General features: G+C 37.3%; 1 protein-coding gene across 1 annotated transcript in view; it reads right to left on the reverse strand.

Moving 5' to 3' along the window:
* The window catches only part of LOC125240182 (scavenger receptor class B member 1), a 184,183-nt gene extending 181,254 nt beyond the window's left edge, over positions 1–2,929 (reverse strand). Inside the window, exon 1 of the mRNA XM_048148003.1 lies at positions 2,713–2,929. The gene's annotated coding sequence lies outside the window, so the exon portion shown is untranslated. The remainder of the gene's footprint in view (positions 1–2,712) is intronic.
* Between the last annotated feature and the right edge of the window lie 12,156 nt (positions 2,930–15,085).

Consider the following 15,085-nt stretch of genomic DNA (forward strand, 5'->3'; position numbering starts at 1 on the left):
TTCATACCATGTTTGAGAAAAGCACTATACATACCTCGGCGGGAAATGGGGTTGCCCGCCTCAGACCTATCCTGTCTATATGTCTTCGGCTGGCAACCCCCTTTGTCCCGGCCTCTGTAGTAATGTACTATTCTTCTTATAACATAAGATAATGTTATATTGTAACCTAAGGTCTGAATTGGGTTTTTAACGTCCGATTTCTTATTGATTGCAACTCTTGTTTAATCGCTTAAAAACCGAATAAGGCCAAGACCAGACAAAACGTTCATTTGAATAATCATTGTTATTATATTTTGTTACTCAACAAATTAAATTACTATAATTTAATTCGTATACTTTTGTAAGATTATCCAATGTCATGATAATGACATTGACACGATTATAGGACAATCGGAGCTTCATCGATTGTTCTCTTGTTTACAGACTCAGGTGCTATACTAACGGCCCAGCCACGACATTGGTCTAAGTGCGGCAGCGGTGAGCGGCAGCCATACGTGCGAATGAAAAGTCCCATCGCTGTGTCTCGCTCCAATGTATGGCGGCCGCTCACCGCTGTCGCGCTTAGACCACTGTCGTGGCTAACCGTAAGCCTCCCTCATTTTCTCAAGGATGAAACTTTGGGATAATGTAGAGTTCTTATCGATGTTTAATGTCTGCATATCACCTAGTTCAGCCCGTCGGCCATGTTTTTGCTATAAAGTTTTTTTAACACTATCTTTCCTTAAATTCTCAAGGCTGACTTTTATATAAGTATGTGGTAGAAAATACTATTAGGAACTGATAATCATTTTCTGACCATAGAAAACGAAGCGACTGAAGCTGAATCTATAGGGTTAGGATTCTGGTGGCATTTTGAGCACAAGTAATGGATTGGAGTAGCCATTGTATATTTTTAATTTGATAAATGGATAAATGAATGATAAATCCCTATTGTATAGATTTTATATTTTTTAAGTACCGAGTTTCAGTGCCTTGCTTATTGTTTAGATGCTGCACTAAATTATTTCGAACTACGTTTGAAATACTATATTTCTACCTTCAAAGCAGATTATGAACACGGAAAATGTTGCTATTTCGTAAATTGGTTTTTGTCACATAATGTCCCAAGTTAGGTAGAACGTGGGCCTTGCTAAAACTACTGATTCTGAAACAGAAGTATGATTAATAGCTATACTGAAACTTAATCCAATGGAAAATTGTTCATGATCTTCAATGGGTACAACATTGTAAATTTTAACAATATATTACGTTTATATTTAATATTTATGATCTATTTAACTTGTGTGTGACCAATAATTTTTATTATATCAATCATTTATTCATTCACTCATTCAATCCGAACATATATAACAACGACTCCATTGCTCTTTGTTCACCTCAATGCCACCAAACCTCCGAACTCTGTTAATCTCACACCGGGCCCGATTTATAGTCAGTCATCCTTTACAATGTAATGAATGTAATTATAGTTTGTACTAAAAACCGTGACATAAATTATTATGTAAGCGGTCACGTAATTTTAAATAATAATTAAAATTTTCAGCATAACCAGGCTTCAGTTACAGCTGATTCTCGTCTGTCGGTGTATCTTGTTTTTAAAATTTAGAATAGGTAGAATAGTTATTAATTTAAATAAACAAAGCTAACCCAGACATTGAAAGTGTTTTTTTTTTATTGCCCTCTTGCATTTTGGCTTGGTAATTATTGCAAAATACACTGACTTCTGGATGAAAGTGTAAAAAAGTATTAATAAAATTAAATATAACATTTATTCTCTATTCATGAACTAATGCTAGGTGGCTTCTGATCAATTTCCATTACAGGAAAAGTTCCAATATTTTTTTTGTTCAGTTTAAGGGTTTTTTTTAAGTTTAAAATGGTAACTGAATGAACATTACTAAATATGTATACACTTGCTAATATATTTATTTATTAATGAAAAATATCTAGAAGAGTTTAGTTTATGTCTAAACAGCCCATTAGGAAGTAGTATGCCAGAAAAAAAAATTAAAAAAACACTGACACCTGTCACAAGTTCAAAACTAATCTGTGTCAAAGTCACTAAACTGGTACTACTGTCAAGCATATTGATAAATAAAATTAAGTGACAACGAAAGTAGAAAATCCAGTTTCGAAAAAAGATTTATTCAAATATGCCAAATTTTTGTCATTAATAATGTCATTTCGTTCATAGATTGAGATGATCGAAATTAATTTATTTTTAAAGTTTCTAGTTTTCTAATCAAATTCTTGTTTTATATTTTTACCTATATTTTTTTTGTAGTATTTAATTAAACTGTTTAATAAAAATATAAAAATTAATTGAATTGCTAAATAAATTATTTGTTTATTAAAAATTAAAACAATGCATATTTATTTTTAAACTCTTAAAGACTCCATGAAAACTTTTATCACTGTTAATAATAATCGTTTTTGAAAAGTAAATAAAACTTTTTAAAATCTTAGAAACCTAAACCTACTAAGCGTCTAACGAAATTTCAAAAACACGAAACTTTAAAGAGGTTAATTAATATTAAACGTCTACTTTCTTTTAAAACAATTCATACGGCAAAGGTTTTATGGTATAGTCTGCACACAGCCTCTCGTCTCACATTTCACTCCGGCGACCCACTGACACATTTACCCCCGCTCTCAGTGAAAGCAAAATTAGCAAAAACCAATAATTACATAAGATTATTGCAATAAAATTACCTTAGCAAAATTCCGAATCCGATTGCAAAATCACAAGCACTCAAACACAACACACTTCGGGAATTAGAAAAAAAAACACTTTTTTCAAAATGGCGCGCTGTCACTTGTCAAAAATGCCGGGAGGCGAGGGGCTTGTTTTTTTTTAAATCGCGGTTGCAGCAGCGTAGTGCGTTCTGTCTATGCGGGCTCGACCGCCCGACTGCAAGCTGCCAGCACCATTCACTGCTAACTTGAGACGAACAATTTACTTCAATGAGGCATTGTCATTAAGTTACTTAACTTTTTTTGATGACGCGCGCACTGACTATGGTTTTAATACGCAAAATCATCGATTTCAATAATATTTTTCCGTTGTTATTTTAGAAATTTGCGCAATAGAAGATTCATGAAAAAATAATTAGAAAAAAAATAGGTACAATAACATATTTTTGTTTTTTCTCCGTTTCAATATTTGCCTATAACCTTTTACTAGACTACGACAGGACTCAAAATAGAACTTATGACTTTTGAAGTTTTTTTTTATTATTTTAATTTGATTAGCCTAAATAATAGTACCTAGATAAGGCAAGGAACTTTCAGTTCGGGGGTCGTGGGTTGAAACCTCGAACTAATGTTTGTATAAAAACATTGTTTAGGCTAATATTGACCCATAATATATTTTTCCCCTCACTAGCTCGGAAACACGTGTTTTGTCCTTTAATACCAGCGGGTAAAAACGCATTTTATCCACTAGTGGGTAAAGTAATTTGACCTTGAATAAAGTCAAATTAACTGCTTTAAAATTGATAAAAGTAGGTTAATCTAGTAATAAAGATGATTTACCACCTGTGGAACTACTGGAAGCAGTGATAAACGCATTTTCCCCTCACTAGCTCGGAAACACGTGTTTTGTCCTTTAATACCAGCGGGTAAAAACGCATTTTATCCACTAGTGGGTAAAGTAATTTGACCTTGAATAGAGGCAAATTTTCTGCTTTAAAATTGATAAAAGTGAGTAAATCTAGTAATGAAGATGTTTTACCACCTGTGTAACTACTGGAAGCAGTGATTAAGGCGTTTCTTGCGTTATAGTTTCCTCGCTATAGTGAGGGGAAAAGTTTTGTGTTACACACGAGTGCAAATGTATTTTACTTCTCGTGTGTTGAAAAACTCGCAAGCTCAGGATTCTATTCTCGAACCACTCGCTTCGCTCGTGGTTCAACTATAGAATCCTTTCGCTTGCTCGTTTTTCAATTCCACACTCGGCGTTAAAATACAACTTTGCACTCTTGTATAACAAATAACTATTTTTGCGTTGTAGTTTCCTCGCTATAGTGAGGGGAAAAGTTTTGTGTTACACTCGGGTGCAAATGTATTTTCCCCTCACTAGCTCGGAAACACGTGTTTTGTCCTTCAATACCAGCGGGTAAAAACGCATTTTATCCACTAGTGGGTAAAGTAATTTGACCTTGAATAAACTCAAATTAACTGCTTTAAAATTGATAAAAGTAGGTGAATCTAGTAATAAAGATGATTTACCAGCTGTGGAACTACTGGAAGCAGTGATAAACGCATTTTTTGCGTTGTAGTTTCCTCGCTATAATGAGGGGAAAAGTTTTGTGTTACACTCGGGTGCAAATGTATTTTACTTCTCGTGTGTTAAAAAACTCGCAAGTTCAGGATTCTATTCTCGAACCACTCGCTTCGCTCGTGGTTCAACTATAGAATCCTTTCACTTGCTCGTTTTTCAATTCCACACTCGGCGTTAAAATACAACTTTGCTCCCTTGTATAACAAATAACTATTTACTTCTCGTGTGTTAAAAAACTCGCAAGTTCAGGATTCTATTCTCGAACCACTCGCTTCGCTCGTGGTTCAACTATAGAATCCTTCCACTTGCTCGTTTTTCAATTCCACACTCGGCGTTAAAATACAACTTTGCCCCCTTGTATAACAAATAACTAATAATATTTTTTTAAATGTATCAGATGCTTTTCGGTTACGGCATTAATTTCAAATATGAAATGAATCCCAATAATACTAGCAGTTCATTAATCTTAATCTTATATATTTTCACCACACCAAGTAATAAAGGCTTACTTTGCTATTTATGAAAACAAATAGCAAAATTGCATTTTATTCACAAGAGTGCGAAGTAATTTCATATAAATTTTAACTCGATGTCTTAAGCTGGCTTGTAGAATTTACCTACAAATGATGATTTTGAATCATAAAAATCTAATAAATTGATGGATTTGAATGATTTGATTTAATTTGATGTTTTATAGTCAGTATTTTGTTCGTGTTGGTGTGGTGAAAAATTTTGTGTTTCACTCGGTGGCAAAGTTTGTTTAACATTCGTGCCTTGAAACCCTAGTAACACTCAAAATTCAATTTTTAGAAGCACTCGCTACGCTCTCAGTTCAATATTGGAATCTTTCGCTTGCTCGGGTGTCAATATTGGCACGTGCGGTTAAACAACAACTTTGCTTTCTGTAAAACAAATAACTATTCCGCGATGGTTTAAAACATAATGCTAATAAAAAAAAACCTTAACAATAAAAAACCTTAACAAACTACTTAAATTAGTCAAACAACCCACCCCGCATCGTTCCCGACGCAAAAGTGCCCATCACACTTGCCGCGTTTCCACGCTGAACCGCGATGGACAACCTCTGCGCCAAGAACGACCCGGAGCGGGGGTTGAGACCCCTCTCCTGCAGACGACGCCCCAGCTCCCAGAGGAAGGTTTTTGCCTCCGCACACCAGCACCCACTAGTCTCCACGGCCACCGGAACAAATAAATAATTTGATAAGGCCGAGTACTTGTCCCTTTTTAGGTCCGCCGCCTGCTCAGCAGCTCCTCCTGCCGTCCGCACGGTGCGAGCGAGGTGCGAGGCGGCAAACGTGCTAACGCAGGTGGCGTCCCATAAAAGGCACTTACCCCTCTCCCATGGTACCAGAGTCAACCCATCCGGCCTCTTACCGTCCGACCGGCTAAGTCCAGGTGGCTCCAGCACACACGGAACGTTGGCCGACACCAGTGCTCTACGAATGATATCGTTCAAGGCGTGGTGCCGTGGGAACCTCCCTGCGCACCTGCGACAACTTAAAGCATGGTGCCCGTTGCTCTCCACCATCGAGCCGCAAATGCATTGATGTGGTTGACAAACATCGCAGCCGAGACGAAGAGCAACGGCCACCCGCAACGAGTCATTATCGAGGAGGGTGCCAAAGTTCGGGGAGGGAAGGGCGTGTAACCAGGCCCCAGATTCCGGTGCCGAAGCCGCCACCAGTCTAGCCCTATCCGCACCAGAAGCGTTGTTCAAGAGACTGGCAAAAAGACGTTTAATGCCTACCTCGTCCCACAAACGCTGCAGAAACGGCTTTTCAGGCACCCGCGCACCCGGGTTGAGAGCCTCCCAGACCGACAAGGCATTGGAAGCGAAAGGTATTATGACCTGGTCACGATTCAAAGATAAAATCCTAGTGACAAGGTCCACCACTCCCGCCGCCGACGCCAGGAAGGCCGGAAGACACACATCACGTACGCGCCGTATACCAATTCCACCGCTACGTACTGGTAACGAAGCCAAATCCCACTGTTCTGGACCCAAACACACATTCAAAATACCTTCCGTTAACTCTTTCACCACAAAATCAAAAGAATCCATGTGGCCGGGGTGCATCCAGACTGGGGAAGTGCGCAAAAAGTACGTCACCTTCGGCACGGCGAAACAGGATCTCAGCAAAGTGAGTGCGACGTGACCCGAGAGCTTTTTTAATTTCTCACCAGCAGACCTCAGAAGCTGCTCTCTTACTTCGAAGGCTTCAGGTATGGCTGCGGGAAAAATCGGAGAGCCCAAAAGATAAAAATTCCCTGAATTCCGCGATGTATATGCTACCGATTAACGTATTCTAAACCGCCAAAAACTCATTAAATAGGCTGACTTCTTGATAATGATGATGATGATTTTTTTAAATTATCATTGACGTGATAGTAAAAGTGCGACTTTCGATCCGGAGGTCGCGAGTTCGAACCCCGGCTCGTATTACCAATGAGTTTTTCGGAACTTATGTGTGAAGAGCATTTCTTTTTTTTGCCATTTTTTTTATTTTGATTTTTTAGGAAATTTTAGGTCAGTTGTACTCAGAATCAAGAGTACTTTCAACCTCACTGGGAGACAAAAAGTGTCCCAGAATTTCCATACATTTTTGTTACTTTCCTCTTTTGTTACCCCATACAACATGAATGGAAAATGGTAACAAAATAAGAAAAAATCGTATGGTACAATTTTTTTAACTACTAGGATTGAAGGAGCTAGTGATTCTGAGTAGAAATACCATATTTTTTTTTTCAAAAATATCACATTTCATAAAAGTGGCAAAAAAAAAGAAATGCTCTGAAATGTCATATGATATTTGACCAGTCGCTTTTCGGTGAAGGAAAACATCGTGAGGAAACCGCACTAATCCCAATAAAGCCTAGTTACCCTTCCGGTTGGAATGTCAGATGGCAGACGCTTTCGTAAAAACTAGTGCCTACGCCAAATCTTGGGATTAGTTGTCAAAAGCGGCCCCCGGGCTCCCATGAGCCGTGGCAAATGCCGGGATAACGCAAGGAGGATGATGATGATGACGTGGTAATAAAAATCATCTGAAACTCATTAGGCGTCAATTAATTAATCTATCGGTCACCATTTACCTTAATGAACTAATTTACCTTCATTACTTCGTCATCCTGTGACCTTTCAGGAAAATTATGATTCCAGCAGCAGTTTGGTTTAAATCAATAATTTACATTATTTCTAGTTATCCATACCAATATTATCAATGGGGAAGTAAGTGTGGCTGTATGTTTGTCTGTCTTTCCTCAGGATCACGTCTGTTCGTATCTCCGTTTTGTCGTGAAAGACGGACAATCAAAGACAATTTATCAATCTTCAATAGTCTTCCCTCGTTGTTGTAGATTAAATTTTTTCGCAATTGTATTAAAAACCGTCGTTCGTTACACGTGCGAGAATGTCATTCGTCCTGAGTATTGCCACTCGTCTTTCGGCTCGTGGCAAGATGTCCCGGGACTCGTGAAGTAATCACATACTTAGTAACGAAATGTGAGTGTGCACGGGAAAACGTCCTACTTTGTCGATTGATATAAAGCCGCTTTATCATCATCAGGTATTCATATAATAACCTAACCACAAAATTAAAATTTTGAAAAACCCCCGACCGCGACCTAGTGGACCGATTTTCATGAAATATGGCTAAGAACACTCCCGACTAACACAGCTTTCAAATAAAAAAACTAAATCGAAATCGGTTCATCCGTTCGGGAGCTACGATGCCACAGACAGACACACACACAGACAAACAGACAGACAGACAGACAGACACGTCAAACATATAACACCCCGTCGTTTTTGCGTCGGGGGTTAAAAATACTAGTAAATCTCAAAGGTAACCGACAAAGTGGGACGTTTTACTAAACACACTCACAAATGTAGTATTTCAGTACATAATGATGGTTTTTTTCCGCACTAGACCTTCTAAACCGAAGGTCGCCTGTTCGAAGCTTGGGTCGTGTTTCTTGGTACGATCAAGTAAGTTACGAAATCTCATTTGATTCTGATATTTCCCTGTAGCTTTACGGTGAAAAATTATAATTATGAGGAAATTTGCAAGAACTGCAAATGTGTGTTAAATATAAAATACTAGCTTTTGCCCGTGGCTTTGCTCGCGTTAGGAAGAGACAAAGGTATCCTATGTCACTCTACATCCTTTCAACTGTCTCCACCTAAAAAATCAAGTCGATTTGTCGCTCCGTTTCGCCGTGAAAGACGGACAAACAAATAGACACACACACTGTCCCATTTATAATATTAGTATGGATTAGGGTATTTTGGGCAATGAATAAAAATATATCCGGCCTTATCTGAGTCATGACTGTATTCCCGTAAGGGGTAAGAGTAGCACATGAAATTCTACTGCGGTCTTCTCTTTAAAAGTTCCGGCGGCCGAGCCGAGGCCGATTGTTTAAGATTGGTTTGGTAGGTTCCCTTGTGTAGCCCTTTCCAACCGAAAAATCGAGCTTTGCTAACTTAATTTTGAATTTTAATAAGTATGTTAAAATTGACATGTTATTATCCCTCAGGATGGTAACAACTCGGGTACATCTCGGACACTGGCGATTAATATGAAAGACGCAAACTAGCGCACATTCTAAGCTCGTGTAGGTGATCGCATACCTTGCTTGTATGCGTGAGATAAGACAGGTGGAGTGTTCGCATTTTGACTGGCGGTAACTGTGAGGTAACCGAAAGGGGGTGGGCGGGACTTTCAGCGGGGAGCGGGAGTGGCCATACTGTACGATTGTAGTCTTTATTATACTGTGACTCAAGAAGTAGGGTAGGTAGGTACCGGGCATCTAATAGCCAGCGCCACAATCGCATATGTTTGGTGACCGTTTCATAGCTAGCTCTTCATATAGTTCTGCAGTGGCGCCAGAGCAGAGAGAGAAAGATAGAGAGAAGACAGAGAGAGAGAGTGGTCGTGGTGACAGAGCCAGAAAGAGTGACAAATTTGAGTCTCGAGGAAGCGAAAGATTCTTTAAAAGAATCTCGATTAGAGATGGACCGAATCATCATCATCCACCTTGCGTTATCCCGGCATTTACCACGGCTCATGGGAGCCTGGGGTCCGCTTTGACAACTAATAACTAGAGATGGACCGAATATTCGGTAAATATTCGGTATTCGGCATATTCGGCAAGTTTTTCAATGTTCGTATTCGGCCGAATAATTCGGTTGCTTTGCCGAATATATACCGAATAAACAAAGTAAGTAATAAAATAATGAAGATCTTACGGATTCCTTTGGATAATAAGCTCCTATTTTAGTAGCTTTCTAAGGAACTACTAGAAAGAGATAATTGCCTATGCGTCAAAATACTCAAAATACAAATACAAAGTTGGAAAAACCGTAGTTTAAGAGTTGAGAAGAGTTTAGAGTTGTTTTAACTAAGTTTTAGTTAAATTCACTAAATCGTAATAACATATGTAGTTCTAGTAACATAATATGTAACCATTATCAATCATTTAATAGTTTTTTCTTAACATCCGCTTTCTAAATATGGCGTAACCGAATATTCGGCCGAATGTTCGGTTCGCTAAGAGCTGAACCGAATGTTCGGCCGAATATTCGTATTCGGCAAAGTCCATATTCGGCCCATCTCTAATCTCGATCATATCGAGTGATACTAATTTATAATCTTGAGCTCAGTGAGGGACTCAAAAAGTTACGAAATGTAAATAAACTTCTCGTGTCGAGCATACAACTTTTCACCTCAGCAGTAAGAACATATTAGAAGGAAAAAAACCGGCCAAGTGCGAGTCGGGCTCGCGCACAAAGGGTTCCGTAGCAGCAAATATAATAAACCAATAACTTAACCAAAATTACAGTTAAATCAACCTATCTCAAAAACTATAAGAGATACTTTGATCAAACCAAAAATCGTTGAAAGAGTTAATTAGCATGCATCACCTCTATTTTTTTTAGAATTTTATACCCCGTAGTTATAAAAATAGAGGGGGGGGGACATACTTTTTACGACTTTGAGAGCTGATATCTCAAAAACCGTTCACTTTAAGAAAAATGTTTTTTAGAAAACTTTATATCATTTTAAAAGACCTTTCCATTGATACCCCACACGGGTATGTACATCGAAAAAAAAATTTTCATCCCTCAGTTACATGTATGGGGGGCCCCACCCCCAATTCTTTTTTTTACTATTTAGTGTCATAATTTTGTAGCGGTTCATACAACACATATTCCCATCAAATTTCATCACTGTAGTACTTATAGTTTCCGAGTAAATCGGCTGTGACAGACGGACAGACGGACAGACGGACAGACGGACAGACGGACATGACGAAACTATAAGGGTTCCGTTTTTGCCATTTTGGCTACGGAACCCTAAAAATGTACCTTGAAAAGTGTAATCCTCCTTCGTCACTTATTTATTAACACTTAATTTTCAGTTTAATCGAATAATAAAGTTCAAATAGCACAATTAAACATAAATACTCAACGCAAAAAAAATCACATAATTAATTTGAAAATTCCCAACTTCGACTGACAGTCCGATATTCAAACTTTTTTTTGAAAAAAAAAACAGCGTAAGATACGGTCCGAATTGCGGGTACAAAATATTTGTCAGCAGCAGCACATCGTTAAAAGGTAAAATAGTCTATTTTGCGAGACTTTCGTTGTATTTTCGTAGTTTATTATTTTAGTTTTAACAAAGAAATTACTTTATATAAAGTGTTCTTACTAAATTCACACTTATTTAAAAATATATTTATTACGGAATTTACGAATTCATAATTCATATGTGTTTTGGAACGACGTATTCAGTCCGCGGGCCGATTTTTGAGTCTCACGCGTTCGAATTCAGAAAATTGTCACTGAAAATTATAAGCAAGTCATCGTTTTCAACCAGTATTTTAGTGACAAAATCCCGTATGCGAGATTCAAAAATGATCATAGACTAGGTTTAGGTATAGGTTAGGTTTCATATTTCAGTGGTCCTGATCAATTGATCATAGAGTATATTGAATAGAATGGTCCTGATTTTGGTCCTGATTCTAGTTCTAGGATTCTATTCAATATACTCTATGGTTCTAGGACTTCTAGGTATAGAGGACCTCTACCCTCTTTAAGTATCAGAACTGCTCATATCAAAGAAAAGATAGGTGGCGCTGCAATCGCAGGTACATAAAAGTTAGTCAATCTCTTAGCCTTCTTGGTAGTAACTAGTAACCCCGCTTACGAAGAAAGAGGTCCCGGATTCAAATCATGGTGAGGATTACTAATACCTACATACTACTAATTTCTGGAAAATTATAAATCGTCAATACAGTTGAATGATATTTGAACTTTTTTGTCTCTTTCTTTAATATAACGATTTGAAAGGGATAGATAGAACAAATTTTGAAAGAAGGCCATGTTTGGGCCATGCCCCGCTGCTGGCGGCACCCTCGGTTAGGGTTTTAATAATGTGTACTATTATTCATACATACCTATTATAAATATCCTTAAGTACCTAAAAATGTCAATGAATATAATTATAATAGATGAACATAATTGACCTAATAGGTAATATCCGTTTTACGTAAATCGTGTTAGTTTTACGTCGAGAACGTCAGTTTCAATGGAAGTTCACTACATCCATCAATCATAATAAATTTGTAAACAAAGACTGAATGATAGATAGTCTGTCGGTAGATGGCGCTAGACGTCACCCCAAGACGTGTGTACATAAGGAAAGGCATGGAAAGGTTTGCGATGTCCGGCGTGGCTTCCGTGGCTCAATTGGTTAAGAGCCTTGCACGGATTGCCAATGATGCGGGTTCAAGTCCCGCCGGAAGCGTAAATTTTTCCATTTTTTCCTTTAATATAAAAAAGACCGAATGGTTCGCAAATGCATAATTGACAGGTAAATTTATGGAAAATATAGCTTCAAGAAACTTCGAAGCATCTGTGATAGGTGATATCGGATAATATGAAAACGCTGCATGATGGGTTGATGGCCCGTATGGATGGCCCGTTTGCAAAAATGACCACTTTCAAAACGTGAGCATTTTCATTTCAAACGCATAAGGTATGTTTTTGAGTTGTAAGTACGTTGACGCGATTTAAGATGGGAACTGTCATTAAATTTCTTGAAGGTTTCAAATGGAATATCTTAGGTATATGAGTAGCAAATACTAGATGAATTATTACTATTATTAGAAAATAAGTGTAGGTATATCTACAGAAGATACAAGTTTTTAATTATTGCGTTATGTACGGAAGCCTTTTCCTTGCCCCTGTTTGATTTTGTCTTTTAATTTTTTCGTATTTTAACTTATATTAAGGTGTAAAATATGTAAAAAATAGTTATTTGTTATACAAGGGGGCAAAGTTGTATTTTAACGCCGAGTGTGGAATTGAAAAACGAGCAAGTGAAAGGATTCTATAGTTGAACCACGAGCGAAGCGAGTGGTTCGAGAATAGAATCCTGAACTTGCGAGTTTTTTAACACACGAGAAGTAAAATACATTTGCACCCGAGTGTAACACAAAACTTTTCCCCTCACTGTAGCGAGGAAACTACAACGCAAAAAATGCGTTTATCACTGCTTCCAGTAGTCGCACAGGTGGTAAATCATTTTTATTACTAGATTCACCTACTTTTATTAATTTTAAAGCAGTTAATTTGACTTTATTCAAGGTCAAATTACTTTACCCACTAGTGGATAAAATGCGTTTTTACCCGCTGGTATTAAAGGACAAAACACGTGTTTCCGAGCTAGTGAGGGGAAAAAGTATTTGTATTCTAGTTGTATTTCTAATCCTTCAGTCAAAGAGGAAAAGAAAACTTAACTAGGTCATTGGAACAATTATCTCCTTAACTAGTAATCTTGTAAAATTACACTACCTATATATAGTATCGATAAACCTTTAATTATCATTGAAGACGATTTTTGCACACAATGTTGCATAAAATTAAAATGAAGCTGATAAATTAGGTGAATACTGCCGCCATCTATCGTGGAATAGATGAACTACATGACATAAAGTGTTCTTCCGAACAACACTAGGTGTCGCTAAAACACCCTTGATACAATCAACTGGTCAATCAATCTGGTACTTGTTCTAAAACATTATGGTTTGACTATTCCATACTAGATGGCAATAATAACACTTAAATATTTTATTAGTGTTTAAAAAAAAATGTCACTCAAAAATATGTTGCATTATTTCAATGAATATTAGTTTCCAATTTTCATTTAAATTTTCTTAGAATATTTCTTGAGGCCAGCTTTCATAATCTTTCAATACCATTGATAGTTATAAAGTTTCTGGATAGATGGCGTTCCAATCAAACGAAGTAATCCGTACAAATTAAAAAGGCCATTCTTAAACGCATAGAGAAGTAACAAGTTATACTTTCAATTTAATAGTATGTAACAGGTGGCGGTTTGTGCTATGTTTTGTACTTTTCCCACTCACCGGATGAATGCCAGCTGTTTTACATACCAGCTCTAGAAGATTACCCGATAATTAGGGTAAATTGTGAATTAATTATAAATTATAAATTGGTGAATAACTTATAACGTCCATTGTGGGTGGATCAACTGTGTTTTTAGGGTTCCGGAGTCAACTAGGAACCCTTATAGTTTCGCCATGACTGTCTGTCCATCCGTCCGTCCGTCCGTCCGTCCGCGGATAATCTCAGTAACCGTTAGCACTAGAAAGCTGAAATTTGGTACCAATATTTACATCAATCACGCCAACAAAGTGCAAAAATAAAAAATGGAAAAAAATGTTTTATTAGGGTACCCCCCTACATGTAAAGTGGGGGCTGATATTTTTTTTAATCCAACCCCAACATGTGATATATTGTTGGATAGGTATTTAAAAATGAATAAGGGTTTACTAAGATCCTTTTTTGATAATATTAATATTTTCGGAAATAATCGCTCCTAAAGGAAAAAAAAGTGCGTCCCCCCCTCTAACTTTTGAACCATATGTTTAAAAAATATGAAAAACATCACAAAAGTAGAACTTTATAAAGACTTTTTAGGAAAATTGTTTTGAACTTGATAGGTTCAGTAGTTTTTGAGAAAAATACGGAAAACTACGGAACCCTACACTGAGCGTGACCCGACACGCTCTTGGCTGGTTTTTTTTATATTTTTACATATCAATTTCATTAAATATTTACAAATTCATGTCAATCATCGATAAAGAAAAATACGATTTAACGAAAATATATCAAAGAATAAAAACGAAGCTAAACAAGATCTCTTCGGTAAGTCCCCTCAGCCCCCACGGTCTCAACGTTATTTTAATGTTACTAACTTACCATCAACTACCTATTTGAAACTATATTTTTAGTGCAGTGCAGAGCAAGGGAGGAAACAGTTTATTTTTATTTCTTCTTATTTACTGACGAATTTGTTTTGCGAGTTTGGTCATTTTTTTTCAAAGTTGTCCACCCCACTTTTTCTGGATTTGGAATTTGTTGTGAGGTTTCCAATCAAAATCGCGAGCTTTTTCAATTATAATAGGAGAAAAAAGTGTCCCAACGTTTTTTTCCCATTCCGTTACCATGTTTTCATACATTTTGTATGGCGGTAACGGAATGGAAGGTTCGAAAAAATGTATGGAATGGAAATCTTGGGACATTTTTTTACTTCTATCAGGATCGAAAGACCTCGCGATTCTGAGTATTAATCGCTTAAAAAATTCCCATGTTATAAAAAAAGTGGGGTGGACAACTTTGAAAAAAATGGCCCAGTTATACTTTTGGCAGTTAGATGGGGTAAACGTAACTTTGCGTCTGGCAACACC

The sequence above is a fragment of the Leguminivora glycinivorella genome, chromosome 27, assembly GCF_023078275.1.
Source record: "Leguminivora glycinivorella isolate SPB_JAAS2020 chromosome 27, LegGlyc_1.1, whole genome shotgun sequence".
In the NCBI taxonomy this organism is placed as follows: domain Eukaryota; kingdom Metazoa; phylum Arthropoda; class Insecta; order Lepidoptera; family Tortricidae; genus Leguminivora; species Leguminivora glycinivorella.